This window comes from Chenopodium quinoa, unplaced genomic scaffold (assembly GCF_001683475.1).
Source record: "Chenopodium quinoa cultivar QQ74 unplaced genomic scaffold, ASM168347v1, whole genome shotgun sequence".
Taxonomy (NCBI): Eukaryota; Viridiplantae; Streptophyta; class Magnoliopsida; order Caryophyllales; family Amaranthaceae; genus Chenopodium; species Chenopodium quinoa.
The window spans coordinates 800-7,904 of NW_018743502.1; the positions used below are offsets into that span (position 1 = coordinate 800).

The 7,105-nt window shown below is 32.5% G+C and overlaps 1 pseudogene; it reads left to right on the plus strand.

Annotated features, from left to right (window-relative positions):
* The first annotated feature begins 613 nt into the window (after window positions 1-613).
* LOC110739462 lies at window positions 614-4,781 on the plus strand (annotated as a pseudogene).
* Window positions 4,782-7,105: the final 2,324 nt, after the last annotated feature.

A 7,105-nucleotide genomic window follows, 5' to 3' on the forward strand; every position in this document is an offset into this window, starting at 1 on the left:
GCCTCTTCATTAAGAACCTATAATGTTATGGCTAAAGCTGCATTGTTTTCTTTTTGCCTCTTGTTAAATAGATGGGCTGCGCGGTGGTCAAAAAGAGAATGGGTGGTGAACTGGTGATCGTCGGGTATTGGTCATGTTGATAGCAGAGGAAAGGGGCTAGGCCGAGTAAAATACTTGCTCTATTTTCTTTATAAATGCACTACTTTCTAAATAAGAAAATTTCAAACTTAAAGCAAATTTTTTTTTTTTTTTTTTTTTTTTTGTTGTTTAGAGACCAAAGGGCGAGATTGAGAATTGATACTAAAATCTTTTGAAATCGGAGAAAACTCTAACCATTTGAGCTATCTCTTGTATATCTTTAATATTTATAATATTTGCCTTTTTATTATTATTATTATTATTATTATTATTTTAATACGTACGAAACACCTATTATCAATTTATCATACAATACCTAATCTAACATGTCTAATTTAGCTATCTTAAGTGAGGGCGGGACTATAGGATAATGGATGGGAATATATATTTTAGTACTTAGTATATAGTTATTGATGATTACTCAAGTCATTCTCACACTCTAATCCAAATCTTAGGCTAGAAATTTAAAATTAGAATTAAAGTGTATCCGTATTTCTGATTTCCCTCCTATCTTTCCATCTCATTTTCCCGGAACTAAGACACTAAAACTCATTCCAGTTTTCCTCTCTAGCGGATCTTGATTTGATTTAATAAATCATCTTTAACCTTTCAATCCGTCCTTTCCTTCTCCTCATAACACATTTTAATTCCGAAGAGATTTGTTTTTGTACGTAACAAAAATGGTGGTGTTGAGGCTAAGTGTGGTCGTAGTTGTTCTGCTAACATTCGTGCAGTGGTGTGCTTACTCACAATCACCCTCTCAACTTTTCGTGGACATTACGCTGGTAAAAAGTACTACTGCCAAAGATCTTGGAGCATGTAAGTCTTTAATTTACATTAATAACGCTTAAAATTATGTGAGTACTTTATTTTTTGTGACTAAAATTGTGAAATAATTTTTATTATTTGGTTGAAGATTGCTTGGATGGGAGTTTACCTGCATATCATTTCAGCAAAGGATTCGGTTCTGGAACAAACAATTGGCTTTTGCACATTGAGGTAATTCATAAAAAAATGGTACTCTTAAGTCTAAAATAGTGAATTTTGTCAATTTTCCATTAATTAATTATGTGTTAGAGATTTAAGAGTAAAGAGTAATTAGAACAAATTTTAATAATTTGTTTATACAGTAGTTGAAATTTGATACGAGAAACTTTAAGGTGGAAATCCTTACAATGATGAGTTGCTACTTGATTGAGAATAATTATAATTTGCTTCCACATTGAGATCGATAACAAATATTGGATCAGAAATTCAGAATCATACTAAAATGATAATAAATCATGATTTGAATGGTTTTTATATGATTTGCTTGTCTACTAAGAATAACTATATATTATAGGTACTAAAATGGTACAAAATCATAAACATTTGTTGTATTCCATTTGTCCCAGAATAATATTCCCATTTGTCAAATTTCACGGGAATTTAGAAATGAGAGGAAGAAATGTACAAGAAGTATGCGTGAGGCACAAATAACAAGTACATGAAAAAGAAAAAGAAAAAAAAAATACATGAGCATGAGTGAAATTTTATTATGGGATAGAGGAATTAATAATTTGTGTTTTTCTTACGTATTGAGAATAATTAACAATCATGGTGAAAAAATTTGGTAGACTTTAGACTTTTATTTGGGGATTCGGAAATGAAGATTGGAATTAGTAAGAGTATTGGTACTTATTAAGCAAAAATTTGATAGTGTTACTAGCTTTGACAATTGAGATTGGTCACTGTTTAAATGTATATGATGATGTATACATTGATGTTTTGGTAGGGTGGTGGATGGTGCAATGATGTAAAATCTTGCTTGGAGAGGGCTAAAACTCGTCGCGGTTCCTCACACTACATGGCTAAGGGAAGGGTCTTTCCTGGAATATTAAGCAACAAAGATTCCCACAACCCAGGTGAATATTTCTGTATTTTTATTTAACTTAATTGCTTGCTTGCTTGCTTGGTTTATGAGGAATGCTAAGCTTATGCTATGCATTATTGATTAATTTCTGTCCCATGGGACTATATATATTATAAGTATGTACAATATACTCATTGTTAATGGTAAGTTTCCATGAGCTATGGTTGCCTTTGCCTAGTCCGAGATTGAAGGATTGGCCGGGACACTTTGAGGGTGGAGATCTCCTACCTTTCCCCTAATCACATAAGATAATTTTTAAGCATTGTAATCATATTATAATAATAATCCCTATCCAAGCCATGTAAGGTTCCTTGCAAAGTTGCTTTTGAAAATCCTTCTTCAATTCGACCATGTGTAATATGATCATGCTCCAATTCTACCCATAATGTACATATATATATGCCAGGTTCTTGGAATGAACTTGTTTTGCAAGCTTATTTACTAAAATGAACATGTTCTATGTGAAAACATATCCTGATTCGGCCCATAGGAATGAGCTTTTCATCACTTGTGACTAAAAGCAAAGACGTGAAAGTGATTTAATCTTAGACATGTCATTTTTGTTTTTTCCAATTGTAAATGTAATATAAATATGCTTCAAATAATGTTGATAACAGACTTCTACAATTGGAACCGCGTTTTGCTTAGATACTGTGATGGAGCTTCCTTAGCTGGCAATTCCAAGTATGAAGATGGGTAAACGACTAAATGCATTTCAGCTTGATTTCTATTCAGATCTCACAATTCCTGTTACTGATTTTCTTTCTTTCTGTCTATTTTGTGCATGTTTATTAACATTGTTGGACAGACCAAATCGCTTTACTTTAGAGGGCAAAAAATTTGGCAGGCAATGATTTCTGATCTTCTTCCACAAGGGTTGGCACATGCAGAGAAGGTATATTGCTGAAAAATCATAAAATTCTAAGATTAACTGTAAAAATCTTCTTGGTTGTGTAAATGGTAGGCATTATATGACATATACGCGTACTCTGATCTACACTCTGCAGGCTTTGCTTTCTGGGGACTCAGCAGGGGGTTTAGCAGTGTTTCTACACTGCGACAACTTCTCCAGGTCTCTTCCAGGAAACGCTACTGTCAAATGTATCAGTGATGCTGGTTTATTCTTAGACATGTGAGTCCATCTTTTTACTCATGTCCTGTATATTTTAGCCTTCTTTTCCCCTGCCATAATCTATTTTCTGATTTCAGATGATTGTCAATTGTCTTGCAGAAAAGATGTAGCCCACAATGACACAATTAGGTCCTTATTCCATGACGTCGTTTCTCTTCAAGGAGTAGAACAGAATTTGAATCAAGAGTGCACCAGTTCTCAAAGCGATCCTAAGCAAGTATGATATTGCAAACTGCTTGAAATATAATTATGCAAATTGCTTGAAATTTGATCACATTATTAAAAGGTTCTGATATATGGCTCGATTTTTTTTTTATTTATTTTTTATTGTTTTTTTTTTTTTTTTATCAGTGGTTCTTTCCACAGTATCTTCTGAGTTACATCAAGACTCCGTTGTTCATCTTAAACTCTGCATACGATACGTGGCAGTACTTTCACATTTCTTAGCTTCTGTACAACTGTATCATTTTCATAAACTCATTGAACTTAGGTTGAACTTAATATTTCGAAAAGGTTTTATGGGATTGATTATATGCAGTTTCACAACATCTTGGTACCATCTTTAGCTGATCGGAAAGGAAAATGGAATAATTGCAAGAAAAAACGTAACTTTTTGCACTGACAGTCAAATTCAGACACTACAAGGTATAACTTAAAGTGCTAAACCTGTAAATTATATGCAAAAAAATCAGCCAAATAATGGACCTAAAATTTCTGAGACCGTATTTCAGATTTTCGACAGAAAATGCTTGAGGTTACGTACTCTTTCTATACACATTCAACAAGGGGAGGAATGTTCATAAATTCATGCTTTGCACATGGCCAAAGTTTATATCAGGAAACTTGGTTTGACATCGACTCCCCTAGAGTCCAAAACAAGGTACTTGAACAGTCTTTTCTTCATGGTTTTTTCTTACATATGAATCTAGATAGTAACTAGTAAGTACATTGTTTCACTAATACAGAAGCATCGCCACTATATTTATCTAATCCCTTTTTTATATTGTCACGGCATATATATGTGAATACCAATCAGGATCATATCACCAAGAACTGAGCCTTAAATCCGGATTAGCCCAAAATGTGAACCGGATTAGCGATGTTGCTTAGTATATGATTTTGCATGCTTAATTCGCGTTTGTTGGGATTTCTGAATTTATCCTTGATGATCAACTAGTAATAATACTAAGTGTATCTTGCAGACTGTTGCAGAAGCTGTAGGTGATTGGTATTTTGAACGAAAGGTGACAAAGTTGATTGAGTGTCCATATCCTTGTAGTGCTTCCTGTTATCATTCTGTACCAGCAGCATAGACCAAGATTTTTACTCAGTGAATTATCAGAGGATTTGGAGAACATCTATACCTGAAGATTGATAAACTTGTATGTACCTGGGCTATTTGATATTCATCACAAGTTTCTGATCAATTTTGTACTTTATTATGACTAAAATTGGAGTAAATTATGTTTGACATGATAGTTAAACTTTGATCAAAGGGTAGAGCAGCACCTTAAGCAATCCAACTTCTTAAGCAACTTTGAGGACATGTATGCATATAACCAAATATACAATACAAAATCTTATGCCATGTTTAGTTCACATTATTTTTACTTATTTTTACGTATTAGATTAATGAGAAATGCGAATTCTTATACGTGGCTGGCCACACTGTGTGGCCACATCATGGGGGATAATTCGTTAGTGTTAGCCCTATACTCTTCACCTTATTTTTGCCTAACTGAAATTATTTTTAGGAAAATTTAGATTTTAACACTAGGAAAAAAACCCGAAAATGGTTTTTAACACCAAAAAAAAAATTAATTAATTAATTTTGAACACATTTAAATTTTTCGAAAATTTGATTTTATCACCACTTAACAAATTTCGTCCATGAATCTGTTAAGTGGGGTTTACACTGCCACGTGTCGCTTGTTGGTTGGTTCAAAAAACAATTTTATAAAAAATCCTAACACTACCCAGCCACCCTAACATTGTAGGGTTACTCGGTCACGTTAAAGAGGTTATTTGGTCAGCATTATGGGGTTACTCACTTAGTGTTATAGGGTTTACTTTGTTATTTTATAAGTGGTCACACGATGTGGTCACTGGTCAGCCACACACAAGATGGATTGTATTGGAACCGGTTTTAGGACGTGTTCAAATAAGTTAAAGCTAAGGTCCAATAAGTTTTAATATGTATAGTTCAAACCAAAACCTAATACAATTGTATAAACAACTTTATCCTGTCATCATTATTGTGGGACCCACTTTTATTGAAAAAGTTATTGATTTATTTACAAAATTGTCATGTGATAAGCAAATATTGTGTATCTCAGAGATTAACTTGTATTTACCCGATTAATAATATCATTTTATACTAAGGACTCCTTTCTCTCTCCAAAACCCTAGCTTCCATTGTTGAATTTTTGAAGGGGCTTCCATCGATTTTAATCGGTGGAAAGCCCCAATCCTTGTTTCTTTATTGTTTTTTTAGGTTTATAATAATGCTTCCTCCTTCTGGGAGGAACTTTTCTCCCTCGACAGAAAGGGTTTCCGATCTTCTTCGAAAGACAAGGGTTTTTCGATCTCATTCGAAAGACAAGGTATATCTCCTCTTTTCGAGGGAGAAATTTCTTAGTTTTGAATCCATGGTAGCAGATCTAATGGATTGTCGTGAAATTATTTCGTTGGTGAAAAAGTTATCAAGTTTTCGAATACGAACAGATGAATCAGAAGGAAATCATCCTCGCGGCTACAAACGATCGTTAGATTGCCTCTCCAACAAGGCTGTAATTTTCAGCGATATAAGCGGGAGATGCTGCGCAGTGCAAGATCTACTCGACGATCGTAGTTTTTATGAAGGAAAATTCTATTTGATTCAATATGTTATGTATTTTTTAACGTAGAATCTCTATTGTAGATGTCGTATGACTTTTAATTAATGAAATATTTTTGCTATTCACAAAAAAAAAAAAAAAAAAAAAAAAAAAAAAAAATCATTTTATACTATGTAGTTATTTTAGTATTACAATATTATTTTTTACTTTGTATACGTTCACCCAAGCCCGAAGTAACATATCATTAACATTGCAAATCATGTTTATAAAACTTAAATTAGTCCGATGTCTATACATGTATTATTAAAAAAAAAAAAAAAAAAAGTAAAAAGAAAAAAATCTTGCTAGAAACAATATGATAAAACCAAAATTTTGTGAGAAACTACCTATTAAAAAAACTACTCCGTAGTATTTAGCCTGTACGATGTATGGATTAAATTTATTTGTAAAATTTTTTTTATAAAAAAACACCTTTTAAATGCACCATTTTGCGAAAGAAAACCTTTTAAAAGCTTTGTTGTAAAAGAAAACCCAAACAAACATAATTTTTGAGCATAAGGGAGTTGGAAAAATGAACATAAGTTCAATAAAGACTTTAATACTTGTGACTCCATGAAAAAATTATATCTTCCAATATGAAGATAAACCAATTTCAATCACAAGTTTTAAACTTTATGATTCCAATCAACTAAAAATGATTAAATCAACAAAGTTTAACCAAAATTCATGGAATTTAGTAACTCAAAGTTTCAATCACTTATCATAAATAAAGATTGAATCTTTAGTACTTGGAAGCAACAAAGAAAAACTATTTCACACTTAATGCAATTAATTTGCAATTATGTGAAAAAATAAAACCAAACTTTCAAGCACCAATTACTGCCAAGTAATCATGCTTAAAGTGGTCTAAAATTGCATATAAATAAAGGAAAGAACCAAATTCATAACCACCATAAATATGCAATCAATTTTCAAGGTTAGAAACACTTAAAATTTTTCGTCAAAACGAAAAAACCCTCGAAAAATGCATTTCTGGTCGTTTTTTTGGCTAAAAGCAGAGTCCTGAAAGGGTAACACCATTTCCAG